Raw genomic sequence first — 14,394 nt, forward strand, 5'->3', positions numbered from 1 at the left:
TGAATTCAGGTTGCTCTGCACAATGGAACTAAATCTTTTTGTCTGGGGAAAGGCCCTTAAAGTGTAGCTCCCACCTGGCATGATTCCCTTATTGTAAGTGTCTCAATGATCTCCTGTGTCTGAAGTTTTGGAACTTTCTTAAGTACTTGTTGGCAATTAAAAAAAAATTTTTTTTTCAGAGCTTAATACTGGTTTGTGGGAATTGTCAGTCCCATATGAGCAACTCTGCCATATTTTTCTACTGAAACTTCTAGTCTATTTGCATTTTACTTTTTATTGATATAGCTATATGATTTTATCTTAATATTGGGTTTTTATTTATCCTACCTGTTATCTATTCCATTTTCTCACTTTTGACCCCTGTTATTTTAATAAACATTTAAAAAATTATTCCCACCCCTGTTATCCTGTCTGTCACACAAGCTGCTTTAGTAATTTTTACTCTATTTTAGAAATTTCAGAATGCATCTTTAAATTAATAATGTCTATAAATTCATGTTTTTCATAATTCCTAGGAAATGAAGGACATTACAAAACTATGTACTCAATCTATGTTTAACTCCCTCAGATTTTTATTGTTAGTAAATTGTCAAATATTTTAATTCAAGAAATACATTAGTATTAGTAGTATATATAACTCTGTTATTCTGCGTAATACTTATTCTTTTAGATTTGTGTACTTGGTTTCCCTTCTCTTCATTTTTCTTTATATACAGTTTTTCCTCTTATTTGATTTCACTTTTGAGGATATAATTTGATGTTGTTAAGTGTTTTGTTGATCGTGTTTTGATGGAGGAGTACATTGGCACTTCGAATGTGTTGCTTCATTTTCCTAATTACTTTGCTCCTCTGTTACTTTCTCTCTGGGATCTAGGTGTCTCAATCCCTTAACTCTCTTGATAACTCTTTGATGCTTCAAAAAGATTAAAAATAAAATTATTTGGCTTTGCTAGTTGTTCTTAAAAGGAAGTTACAAAGTCTTTTATTTTTGAAAATATCTATATGTTTAAATATATACTATATACATGTGTATGTATATTTTGTTTTCTAAATTGTGTGTGTATAAATATAAATTGTCTTCTAAAAAATGCTTTGCTAAGAGGTTTTCTCATCAATGGAAGTTGGATTACTGTCACAAGCTTTTCCTGATTGAGATAGCTATATGATTTTTTTAAACTTATATTTGTAAGTGTGATAATTAAATTATGTTTTCTAAAGCCAAATCACCTTACTGTGGCTGGCTGAAATTCAACTGTATTTTAATACAGATCAATTTTTAGCATAACTTTGCTGCACTGTTTGTGAGTACAGGTTAGTGTAATTCCTTTTGAAAGCAGTATGGCAGTGTTTTATTTGTGTTTTGTCCATGTAGGCAGTAAGAACAAGCATTTCAACTTGGGTTTATCACAGAGGATTTCTCAGTCAGATCCATAGAGAGTAATGTACAAAATTTTACTTCAGTTGATTGTGTATCTCTGTGTGTAGTTGTAGGCTATTAGATATACTTTATGTAGTACTATGAAATGGTTAAGAAAAATGTATTGGATGTGAACTGGGAGACACTGCCCAGTAGCTAGAAGCACCTCACTAGAGTTACATACAACCTCAAATGCCCCCTAAAAACAGAGCTAAATGACCAAATTATGTTGTGTTCATGTACAAATCAATGAATCCCACTTGTATGTATAATTATAATATTCTAATATGAATTTTAAAAATAGTGCTTAATGAAGAAAATAAGCATAAATCTTTATCATAATGTTCTTTATCTAAATTAAAAATATACATATAAAACATATATCAATATAGATGTATTGAAAGGCACAAATCAAAAATGTTCTTGGGGCTGGGGCTGTAGCTCAGTGGTAGAACACTTGCCTCACATGTGTGAGGCACTGGGTTCAATCCTCAGCACCACATAAAAATAAATAAATAAAGATTTGTGTTCATCTACAACTAAAAAAAATTTTAAAAAAGTTCTTGCTGCTTTTCTGACTTTATGACATATCCTGCTGCCCACTTTGGCTGACTTGCCTCTGATAGTCCCCAACTTAGAACCTATCTCTCCAGAAAACTTTTCAGAACAATTCTGGACGACATTGATGTCTCCCATATTCTGAATTCCTAAGCCTTACTTACACATTTTCCAACCAGTCAGTGTCATACATGAAACAAGGCAAAGAAATATTGGCTCTAAAGTAATTTTGTCATCTTTTCCTTCTCTTCAGGTAGATGTTCGCTGAGTGACTTTCTGCATGCTTGCTCCCCATGGAGCTCTGGGTGGTGTTGCTGGTTGGTTATTAGGAAAATATTTCATCTTCATGCTGTGTTATGCTGTACACCAGCTTGTCCTTGTTAGGGAGACAGCCTGGCGCTATCATGTTTTGTTTGTTTCTCACATTTTTCTTCTCTACTTTCCCACTTTCTTTTCTTTATCTCACTTAACAGAAGACCCTGGTAGAGACATGGTCTTTCTAACCTCTTGATTTTTTCCCTCCTCACTGATAATAGGCAAGATTAGACTCAGAGCATGGCAACCTCTCCAAAATTTTTCTTACTTACCTGTTACAATGATCTTCCAAGCTGGGTACGAGTGAGTTCTTAACTGGATCTTACAGCTGTGTAAAATTCATTTTGTTCCCTGTCTGTGAACACTTTTATTTTCATCAGTTTGTAATCATTGTCACTTGTTTTATTATGAAAGTTACAATGATCTTCCAAGCTGGGTACGAGTGAGTTCTTAACTGGATCTTACAGCTGTGTAAAACTCATTTTGTTCCCTGTCTGTGAACACTTTTATTTTCATCAGTTTGTAATCATTGTCACTTGTTTTATTATGATCTTTGGGTGTAGATTTAAAGAAGCAATAAAAATCATGCAGTTATGGGTAAAAAGTTTCAATTGGATAGTTGGAAAGGAAGAATAAGTTCTGGTATTCTATTGTACTTCCCAGTGACTATATTTAATAATTATATATTTCAAAACAGCTAAAAGGATTTTCTTGTGGTGCTGAGGATAGAACCCAGAGCCTTGTGCTAGGCTCTACCACTGAGCTATGCCCCTCATCCTCTAGGATTTTAAATATTCTCACCATAAAGAAATGATGAATATTTAAGGATATGCTAATTATTCTGGTTTTATCATTTTAAAGTATATACAGGTATTGGAAACTTCATGTCATACTCCATATATTTATACAATATTTGCCAATTAAAAATAAAAACGAAACTTTTAAAAATGAATGGTGCAATTAGATGGTGATATAATATTATTGGGCTCTGCTAACTGGTTAGTTGTCAGAAAATTTTTTTTGAGATTCCTGTTTTTCTCCCCATGTGTTATTATAAATCCTTGGGAATGGAAAACCTTATTTCTAAGAAATCTGTGTCTTTGAGGTTATAGTATAAAAATACTCATGGTAGCTCTCTTATGTGGGCAGAATGTCCTCTGAAAACCTGGAGCCTCAGGACAACTCCTGATATGTGGATGCACTGCCAGTAAACAGTGTGCTGAGAGCAAGTGGGTGATTGAGAGTGCTATCAGCCTGGAAAGGATCCCTAATAAGTGAGGAAGGATTATTTGCTCTGTGGTATAGAGAAATGGGTGTGGCTTCTTTTCCTGCTGAGGAGGTTCTTCTCCTATGCCACATGTTCTTCCCTCTAGTACCTTCCGTTTTGTTGTTTGACACTTCCGTCAGCTCTGAAACATATATCTGCAACTTCTCTGTCTTTTAAAGACTGGATTCCCAATTCTTGTGCTAATGTCTATGATTTGGTTTTAAAGTTCACAAGTGGCATACATTCATCAAACAGCCCTGGTGCAGTGTTTCTCATATTACCTGTGGTGAAAGACAAGTTATGTATGTTTTCATTTTCCAAATTGTCACCTACTACTACTTTTGAAAATACAGTAAAAATTTGCATGAATATTATAGCAATGTGAATTGTCTTGCAAGTTTTGAATACTTACTGCTGCTTTCTCTGCTTGCTTTAAGGAGGATCAGTAACAAGCAATCCATGGACTGGTACTGGTCTATGGATCACATTTTGATAAGAACTATTATGAGGAAATATCATATAAGAAAGGAGGCTGGTAGAAATACACCAGGGCATGAGATTACAGTAGAAAAGCCTTATGGGGATGTTTGAGATGCCACCTAGGTCTTGTCTGGCCATTCTGATATGTCTACATTGTATAATCTACATGAGTTTGTCATTGACACCCAAAGTTCACAGTTTACCTTAGGGATCACTCTGATGTTTTGCCTTTTCTGGATGTAATATATTTGAAATTATACAGTATGTAGCCTTTTCACATAGTCTTATTTCACTTAATAATATACATTTAATTCTCTCCATATCTTGCCATGCCTTGATAGCCAATTTTCTTTTTATGTTCAACAATGTCCCATTGTCTGGATGTACCAGTTTGTCTGTTTGCCTACTGAAAGACAACTTAATTGCTTCCGAGTTTTTGCAGTTGTAAATAAAGCTGCTATAAACATTTGTGTCTAGGTTTTATGTAGGCATATTTTCAACTCCTTTGGTAAATACCAAGAAGTATAATACCTGGACCATATGATAAGAGTATTTTTAGTTTTATGAGCAACTGCCAAACTGTCTTTCAAAGTGGCTGTACCATATTGTATCCTCACAAAAAATGAATGGGACTTTCTATTGCCCTACATCTTACTGGCACTTGATACTGTCAGTGTTTTAGATTTTTGCCATTTTATTAGGAATGTAGGGGTACTCCTTGATATTTTAATTTTTAATTATCTAATAACATAAGATAATGAATTTCTTTTGCCCATGTTTAAATTGGGTTGTTTATAATTGTTCATTTCTTTTAGAGTAGGAAAAGTTTATTTGGGCTCACAGTTTTAGAGGTTTAGTTCATGGTGCCCATCTCTATAGCTCTGAGCCTGGGAGTGGCAGAACATCATGATGAAAAGGCTTGGTGGAACAAAACTGCTCAGTTCATGACATCCAGGAAGCAGAGAAAGCTTGAGTCTGTAATTGTTAAGAGTTTCTTTCCATATTTTGGATAAAATATTTTGTTATGTATGTGTCTTGCAAGTAGTTTCTCCTATTATGTATCTTTTCTTCCCATTCTTTATGATTACATTTTTATTCACTTCTTCCCCTTGTATAGTTTAGAGCCTCCATATGTTCTTTCCTTCTTCCTCATTTCTCCTTCCCTCCCCCTCTCTCCTTCCCTTCTTTTCCTTTTCTCTTACCTTTTCCCCTCATCTACCCACTCATGGTAATTAGAACAAAATTCAGATTCCTTGCCATAAGTTACAAAGCCATAGAAGATCTTGTCCCTGTTTTACTTTACTTTCTAACTTCTCCTCCCTACCTGTCTTCTTTATTGGCAATACTCTGGGCATACTTGTCTCCTATTGTTCTTGACATAAATCAAATTTGATCTTATCTTAGAGGCTTTCTACTTCTCATTCTTTCTCTAGGATCACTCTTTCTCCATTTGTCTCCTGGTTGCCTCCTTTCCATCATTAGGATCCCATTCAACATTCTTCTTAAGATGCTTCTCTAGCTAACTTGTCACCTCCATCACTACCACATAGCACTCTATCCCATAAACTTGTCAAATGTGTTGTTTTGCTCATACTGTTTACTATGAATTTTGAAATTATTCCATTGTAATTATTATTGAATTATTTTATATATTTGTTTCATTTCCTGTTTATTATTTTTCTCTTTATATTAAAAAGTAAAGTCTACTATGGCAGATTGCTGAGGGCCATTGCCAAGAAGGAATGACGCATCGAAATTTCCTTGCCAGCGTACCCCATGTTAAATGGACTTGCCTTGGAAATCCGCTGTGACCTTGCATGTGTGTTTGAGAAAGGTGACCCTGCTCAAGGACCAGGGTGGATCCAGGATTAGGGTCTATCCTGCAGGTTTTAGGAAGTATCCGGGTTTAAGACAATTTGGGTTTAGGGTGTTCCCGGTTTAAGACAAGTTTAGGGTGTTCCCGGTTTAAGATAATCGGGGTTTAGGGAAGTTGCAGGTTGAAGGTTATTCCTGCTGAGAGTAGGGCGTTCCTGCTGCCTGAGTTCCCATTGAGTTCTCGTGGAATTCAGAAAGTTTTTGGGACGTGTATTGTGCGGGCAGAATGTGGATTTCCCCAGAACGTGTGTAGAGGCCGGTGTGAGTTCGGGAATAAAGGATTGCTGTTTGAATCTACAAAGGTGTGTGGTGGCTCATGATTCTGTGCCCAGCCAAGACATTGGCAGCAGATATTTCATGTGTCTTCTTAACCATTGTATCCCCAAAGCTGGAATAGTGCCTGGCACTTGGTAGGGACTCAATAAATATTTTTACTATCTGAGTGAACTGTGGGCCCTGAACTCTGCCAATTGGTTCATTGGCAGATGAGAAAAAAATGTATTATCCTCTTCTAAAAGAAAATTGGGTAAAGTTTTAAGATGTTTTATTATAATTTCTCTTTCCCAGGTGAAGCAAGAGCATTTGAGGGACCTATGATATCTGAAATTGGAGAAGAGTACAAAATTAAGGAGGAATATAGTGCCAAATTATTTTATGATAATTAGATTGCCCTATTCAATTGACATTCTCATATCAGTCACTCCTTTTTAGTCATGTTTTGGGAAGGCATGTTAAAATACAAATGACAGTGATAAAAATATTAACCTTCCTATATAGATTATAGGTACCAATGTTATTGATTATGAACAGAGAGGCTTTCAAACATGTTTTAAGTAGTGGAGATTTTTTCCAAAGCAGAAGCTCACCCTGAAGTATAATGCACATATAGTAAGAGTGGTTGATACTCAGGTTGAATTGGTGTAGATGGAACCTGCAACTTGCTCCTACTCCAGGCACCTCTCCTGTCCAAAGTCATGCTGTGCAAAGTCTTAAGACTTTTGGGATCTCAGAACACTGTGTGATAACCTAATATTTCTGGATACTGAACACTGTAGAATTGGATTAGAGCCTTGTAGGGTGAGTTTCTATAAGGAGAAAAAAGTCAGAAGTTTCCAGGATCTGGGCCACTTAGAATTCTCTAGTCCCCTAGGACTATAGGAGAATTGCCTGATAAACTTGCTCTTCTAGTTTGCAAGAAAGAAATCATCTTGCACCTGTTGACTTTTATGGTAGAAATAAGGAACTGAGTCTGCTTTCTCTTATAATGTCTTTATAGCTCTGAATTTCCGTGCATCAGCTTTTGCCCATAAATGTCTTTTTTTAAGAGAGAGAGAGAGAGAGAGAGAGAGAGAGAGAGAGAGAGAGAGAGAGAGAGAGAGAGAATTTTAAATATTTATTTTTAAGTTATTGGCGGACACAACATCTTTGTTTGTATGTGGTGCTGAGGATCAAACCCGGGCTGCACACATGTCAGGCGAGCACGTTACCGCTTGAGCCACATCCCCAGCCCAACCCATTGGTTAAGAGTGGCATAACTCTGATTAAGAAGGGTAGGAACTTTTCATGACTATTCTTAGTTTTGTTTTTAAGTGGAAGCTCAGAGAAGAAATGCCATGACTTGACTGAACTGGTGGATCTGTATCAGCCAGTGTAGATTATCTTCTCAGCTAACCTGGAGATCAAAGGCACACCATGACACCTGGCATGCTAGCAGACACTCCATAGATTTTTTTTTTTACCTAAACGAATAAATTTCAGAGATATGTGTTATCTGGTGAATATAGTTTAAAAATGTATTAATTTGATTTCTGACTATTACTTGAATATTGTATATGTAAATACATATGCATGGAATGGTACTGAGTATGTCATCTATAATAACACAGTATTAATACTTATTTGTGAATCACCTATAGTTTATAAAACATTTATTTGTACTGATATAGTCACTCACATGAAAGATCGTCACTTATGTATTTCATTGACATATTACATAAAAGAAAACCAAGGGAGGAAATTATCTGCCCAAGATTATGCAGGTTGTGACAGAATCAGCATTTAAAGTTTCTACTACTACTTGTGAAACTAGTCTACCTGATCTTAACTCTTAAGGAAAAAAGCATATTATGAACATAATAAGATGAAATCCTTTCATTTCTCAGCCTACCATTTACATCCTTATCTGAATATCAAGGCTAGCTGATTTATAGCAAGAATGTCAGTGGGAAATGTGTATTAAATGATTACTAATGCTTTGTAACATGTGCTACTTTACAAATAGACATATTTGAAGTTTTCACTGAGTGATCAGAAAATAGACATGCTAGGGGATTGGTTGGAGAAAAATGGCAGAATGATTTTCTTTACTCTGCTTACAAGTTACTTCAGTTTTCTCCTCCAAAGGATACTCTGGCCATGAAGTTCAACTTTTAACAAAACATACAAGAAATGTTTTCCTACTGCAACTTTGAAGATGAGCTGAAGAGGTAGGTAACTCAGACACACAGTACTTTGTAGAACTAAGAGACTCACCATTGTAGAATGTGATGCTGAATGTTGTCACCAGACCTTTCCTTTGTACTAAGAAAATTGAGGTCTCAAGAAATTCTGACATTTAACAGAGGTCAGAATTTAACACTCAATCTGTGTTGGGAATTCTGGGAATTTGGAGCCCAGGTTCTATTGATTGTTCCCATTTTATTGATTGTTCTATTGATTGTTAAATATTGATAACTTCTTTTACACGATTAAGGTTAAATTTTGATAACTACTTGCAAATTATATGTGCTTTTCTGAAGATACTTTACAACTTCTCTTCAACTTGATATGAATAAGTATTGATTATAAACTACATTTCAGTATCATATGCTGCCTTGTCCTTGGTTTTCATCTTTTCAACACTTATTCTTCAATAAAGATTCTGAATATTCCTTAAGAGACTATAATATATTTTATTACATGTTAGTAAGGTAAGCTTGAGAAGTGGATTCAGAGGTGACAGCTTTCTATATACAAAGTAAAGTTCCTAGTCTGACTTTTTTCAATGTTTTTGTTCATTGATAATCTCCGCATAAATTATCTATTCAATTAGAAGTTTAAAAATGGTAGTTCCCTAATTCTGTCATTTCTTCCATGTAAATTACTATAATTCTTCTGCAAAGAGGAACTTTCCTCCAGTTATGGCTACTGGCTGCCTTTTTAACAGGAAAGAGCATAAGTGTTCATATATTTCCCTTTAATTGCTAATTTTCAGAGTAAGCTGTTTGCTGTGTTCATGAGCACTTTTTGCTTTTCTATAGCTCCCTTCTTCAGTATTGTTATGAACTCAGAGATTTTGTTTATTGAGCATTTTATTTATTTTATTTTTATTTTTTAAATATTTATTTTTTAGGTGTAGTTGGATACTTTTCTTTTATTTATTTATATGTGGTGCTGAGGATTGAACCTAGGGCCTTGCATGTGCAAGGCAAGTGCTCTACCACTGAGCCACAACCCAGCCCCTGTATTGTGCATTTTAAACAACTGCAGTTATTATTCCTTTTGTTGCTGAGATTGTCCCATCTTTGGCCAATGAAGAGAGTCCTTGGGGTTACTTCCTGTGTGCCATGATATGACTCCCTGTGTCTTGGATGTTTTGCTATCTGGTGTAAATACATGTATGTCCTGCCTCTGTCATGGATCAGCCTTTCCTCCAATGATGCCTGATCTCTTAGTAAGGAAGAGGTCTTAGGAACCATCTTAGAAACCATAGTGTTATGATTACTTCTAGGCCTTTTTAATAAACAGAGCTAGGAAATATCTACATTTGAACATAGAACATGGATCTGTTCAGACATTTAAAAAAACCTATATTTTAACATACTTTCCTTTTTTAAACTAAACATTTAATTTCAAATGTCATTAATATAATATCAAATAAAACAATAATGCTTTCAAATGTTAATGCCAATATTCTAATAAAAGTTGCATGAAATGTTATTTTTGTTTATTCTTAGACTATATTTCACAAGGGAAATATAGTCAAAATGTTATTCTTAAATTTGTTAAACCTAGAGAGGAAAATAATTTACTTTTATCACTATCTTAATTTGCAGTTAGCTTTGCTTTCATGTGCAACACATGACATTTCAGTCAATGACTAATGCATATACATGGTGGTCCCATCCAAGGGTGATGAAGCTGAACAATTCCTATTGCCTAGTGATGTGTTATAACAGTGTAGTACAAGACATTACTCATGTTTGTGGTGATGCTAGTGTAGGCAAACCTACTATTGTGCTGCTCATATAAGAGTGTGCCACATACAATTATGTCTGCTAAACCTATTTAATAAAAAAACAACTATGTTACTGGTTTGTATTTACTAAACATTTATTATGTGATAGCATTCTCCTTGTGATTATGAAAATATAAAGTTTACTATAAAACAACATGTTGCATTATGCCAGCAGCAGCCTCATACATCTCATGTTGACCAGGTCTCTTGATTACACCATGAGGTCACGTGAGTGAGTGACTGTACTTGTTTTCTATCAGTGCACTCTGATGTTGGCACATGATGAGACCATCTAATGGGACACTTATTAGAACATATTCCTGTTGAAAACCCACAAATGTATTTGTTTTGAATTTTCAAAAATTAGTTTTTGTTTTCATTTTTTGAATACATAAGCTTCATAAGTGGTGCCCAAATGAAAACTATGTAACAAAGCTTATTAAAAGAAGTCTCATTTCTACCCATGAATTCTCTATGCTTTTATGAATGACTTTTATGCATTTTTGACTCATCTTCCAGTGTTTTTGTTATTGTTTCTAGTATAAGCAAATATATTTATCTATATCCTTCCATTTAATTATTCAAGAGGTCGCAGTGTTTTTTCTCTTAATGATATTTCATGGAAGCCATAGCACCAGTTTTTTTAATATTGATTTTATTTTTTAAATACATGACAGTAGAATGCATTAAAATTCTTATTACACATAAAGCACAATTTTCCCTATCTCTGTTTGTATATAAAGTATGTTCACATCAATTCATGTCTTTATATGTGTACTTTGGATAATGATGTCTATCACATTCTACCATCATTGCTAACCCCCTGCATCCTCCATTCCCCTCCAACCCCTCTGCCCTATTTAGAGTTTGTCTATTCCTCCCATGTTCCCCCTTCCTACCCCACTATGAATCAGTCTCCTTATATCAGAGAAAACATTCGGCATTTTTTTTGAGGGGGGATTGGCTAACTTCACTTAGCATTATCTTTTCCAACTGCATCCATTTACCTGCAAATGCCATGATTTTATTCTCTTTTATTGCTGAGTAATAGTCCATTGTGTATATATGCCACATTTTAAAAATCCATTTATCTACTGAGGGGCCTCTAGTTTGGCTCCACAATTTAGCTATTGTGAATTGTGCTGCTATAAACATTGATATGGCTGTGTCCCTGTAGTTTACTCTGTTTTTAAGTCCTTTGGATATAAACCAAGGTGAGAGATAGCTGGGTCAAAGGTGGTTCCATTCCCAGTTTTCCAAGGAATCTGCATACTGTTTTCCATATTGGCTGCACCAATTTGCACTCCCACCAGCAATATATGAGTGTGCCTTTTCCCCCACATCCTTGCCAACACTTATTATTGTTTTGTCTTCAGAATAGCTGCCATTCTGACAGGAGTGAGATGAAATCTGAGAGTAGATTTGATTTGCAGTTATCTAATTGCTAGAGAAGATAAATTTTTTTCATATATTTTTTAATTGATTGTATATCCTTCTGAGAAGTGACTGTTCATGTTCTAGGCCCATTTATTGATTGGTTTATTTGTATTTTTGGTGCTTAGCTTTTTGAGTTCTTTATATAGCTCAGAAATTAGTGCTCTATCTGATGTGTTAGGGGTAAAAAATTGCTCCCAAGATGTAGGCTCTCTATCCACCTCACAGACTATTTCTTTTGCTGAAAAGAAAATTTTTAGTTTGAGGCCATCTTATTTATTGATTCTTGGTTTTAATTTTTGTGCTATAGGAGTTGTATTCAAGAAGTTGAGGCCTAATCCCACATGATGAAGATTGGGGCCTACTATTTCTTCTATTAGACACAGAGTCTCTGGTTTAATTTCTAGGACCTTGATCCATTTTGAGTTAGAGTTTTGTGCATGGTGAGAGATAGGGGTTTAATTTCATTTTGTTGCATATGGATTTCCAGTTTTCCCAGCACCATTTGTTGAAGAGGATATCTTTTCTCCAATGCATCTTTTTGGCACCTTTGTCTAATATAATATAATTGTAATTTTGTGGGTTAGTTTCTGTGTCCTCTATTCTATACCATTGGTCTACCAGTCTGTTTTGGAGCCAATACCATGCTGTTTTTGTTACTATTGCTCTGTAGAATAGTTTAAGGTCTGGTATAGTGATGCCACCTGCTTCATTCTTCCTGCTGAGGATTGCTTTAGCTATTCTGGATCTCTTATGTTTCCAGATGAATTTTGTGATTGTTTTTCTATTTCTATGAGGAATATCATTGGAAGTTTGATTGGAATTGCATTAAATCTGTATAGTGCTTTTGGAAGTATGGTCATTTTGATAATATTAATTCTGCCTATCTAAGAGCAAGGTAGATCTTCCCATCTTCTAACGTCTTCTTTGACTTCTTTCTTTACGGTTCTGTAGTTTTATTGTGTAGATCTTTTACCTCTCTCGTTAAGTTGGCTTCAAGTATTTTATTTTACTTTTTTTTGAGGCTATTGTAAATGAGGTAGTTTTCCTCATATCCGTCTCAGAGGATTTGTCACTGATACACAGAAATGCCTTTGATTTGTGGGTGTTGATTTTATATCCTGCTACTTTGCTGAATTTATTTACTAGTTCTAGGAGTTTTCTGGTGGAACTTTTAGATATAGAATTATATCATCAGCAAATAGTGCCAATTTGAGTTTTTCTTTTTCTATGTGTATCCCTTTAATTTCATTCATCTGTCTAATTGCTCTGGCTAGTGTTTCAAGAACTATGTTAAATAGAAGTAGTGAAAAAGGGCATCCCTGTCTTGTTCCAGTTTTCAGAGGGAATGGCTTCAATTTTTCTCCATTTAGAATGATGCTGGTCTGGGGCTTAGCATAGATAGCCTTTACGATGTTGAGATACGTTCCTGTTATCTCTAGTTTTTCTAGTGTTTAGAACATGAAGGGATGCTGTATTTTGTCACATGCTTTTTATGCATCTCTTGTGATTATCATATGATTCTTATCTTTGAGTCTATTGATGTGATGAATTACATTTATTGAATTCCATATGTTGGACCAAGATTGCATCCCTGGGATGAATCCCACTTGATCATGGTTCACAATTTTTTGTTATGTTTTTGTATTCAATGTGCCAGTATTTTATTGAGAATATCCTCAATAAAATATTCTGTATGGATCCCTTGAGAAGTATGTAATATCCATCTTTATCCCCTTTGATTAATTTTAGCTTGAAGTCTACTTTATATAATACAAGGATGGAAACCCCTGCTTGCTTACACAGTCCATGTGAGTGTATAATTTTTTGCAACCTTTCACCTTGAGTCTGTGTATTTTTTTTCCTATCAGATGAGTCTCCTGTAGGCAGCATATTGTTGAGTCTTTTTTTTTTGAAATTCAATCTGCTAGCCTATGTCTTTTGATTGGTGAGTTTAAGCCATTAACATTCAGGGTTATTATTGAGACATGGTTCGTATTCCCAGCCATAATTGTTTATTTTTGTTATTTAACTTGACTTGGTTTTTTTCTTCAATTAGTTTTTCTTTTGGGGTACTATCTTCCTCTGCTGGTTTTCATTATTGCTTTTTGTTTCTTCTTCATGAAATATTTTTCCAAGGATGTTTTGTAGTGCTGGTTTTCTAGCTATAAATTCTTGTAACTTTTGTTTATCATGGAAATTTTTATTTTCACCTTCAAATCTAAAGCTTAATTTTGCTGGATACAAGATTCTTGGTTGGCACTCATTTTCTTTCAGAGCTTGATGTATGTTGTTCCAGGATCTTCTAACTTTCACGGTCTGTGTTGAAAAGTCTGCCATTATTTTAATTGGTTTTCCCCTATATGTAATCTGATTCCTTTCTCATGTGGCTTTTAAAATTCTCTCCTTATTCTATATGTTGGGTATGTTCATTATAATATGCCTTGGTGTGGATCTGTTGTGATTTTGTACATTCGGTGTTGTGTAGGCTTTTGAATTTGGATTTCTAATTCTTTCTTCATGTTTGGAAAGTTTTCTGATATTATTTCATTGAATAGATTGTTCATTCCTTTGGTTTGGGCCTCTATGCCTTCTTCTTAACAAACTCTTAAATTTATTTTTTAAATGCTATCCCATATTTCTTGAATATTCTGTGTGGTTTATGTTCTTTTTAAGATTATATATTTTGTCTTCATTGTCTGATGTCCTATCTTCCAAGTGGTTTACTCTGTTGGTGATGCTTTCATTTGAGCTTTTAATTTGGTTTATTGT

The sequence above is a fragment of the Ictidomys tridecemlineatus genome, chromosome 4, assembly GCF_052094955.1.
Source record: "Ictidomys tridecemlineatus isolate mIctTri1 chromosome 4, mIctTri1.hap1, whole genome shotgun sequence".
In the NCBI taxonomy this organism is placed as follows: domain Eukaryota; kingdom Metazoa; phylum Chordata; class Mammalia; order Rodentia; family Sciuridae; genus Ictidomys; species Ictidomys tridecemlineatus.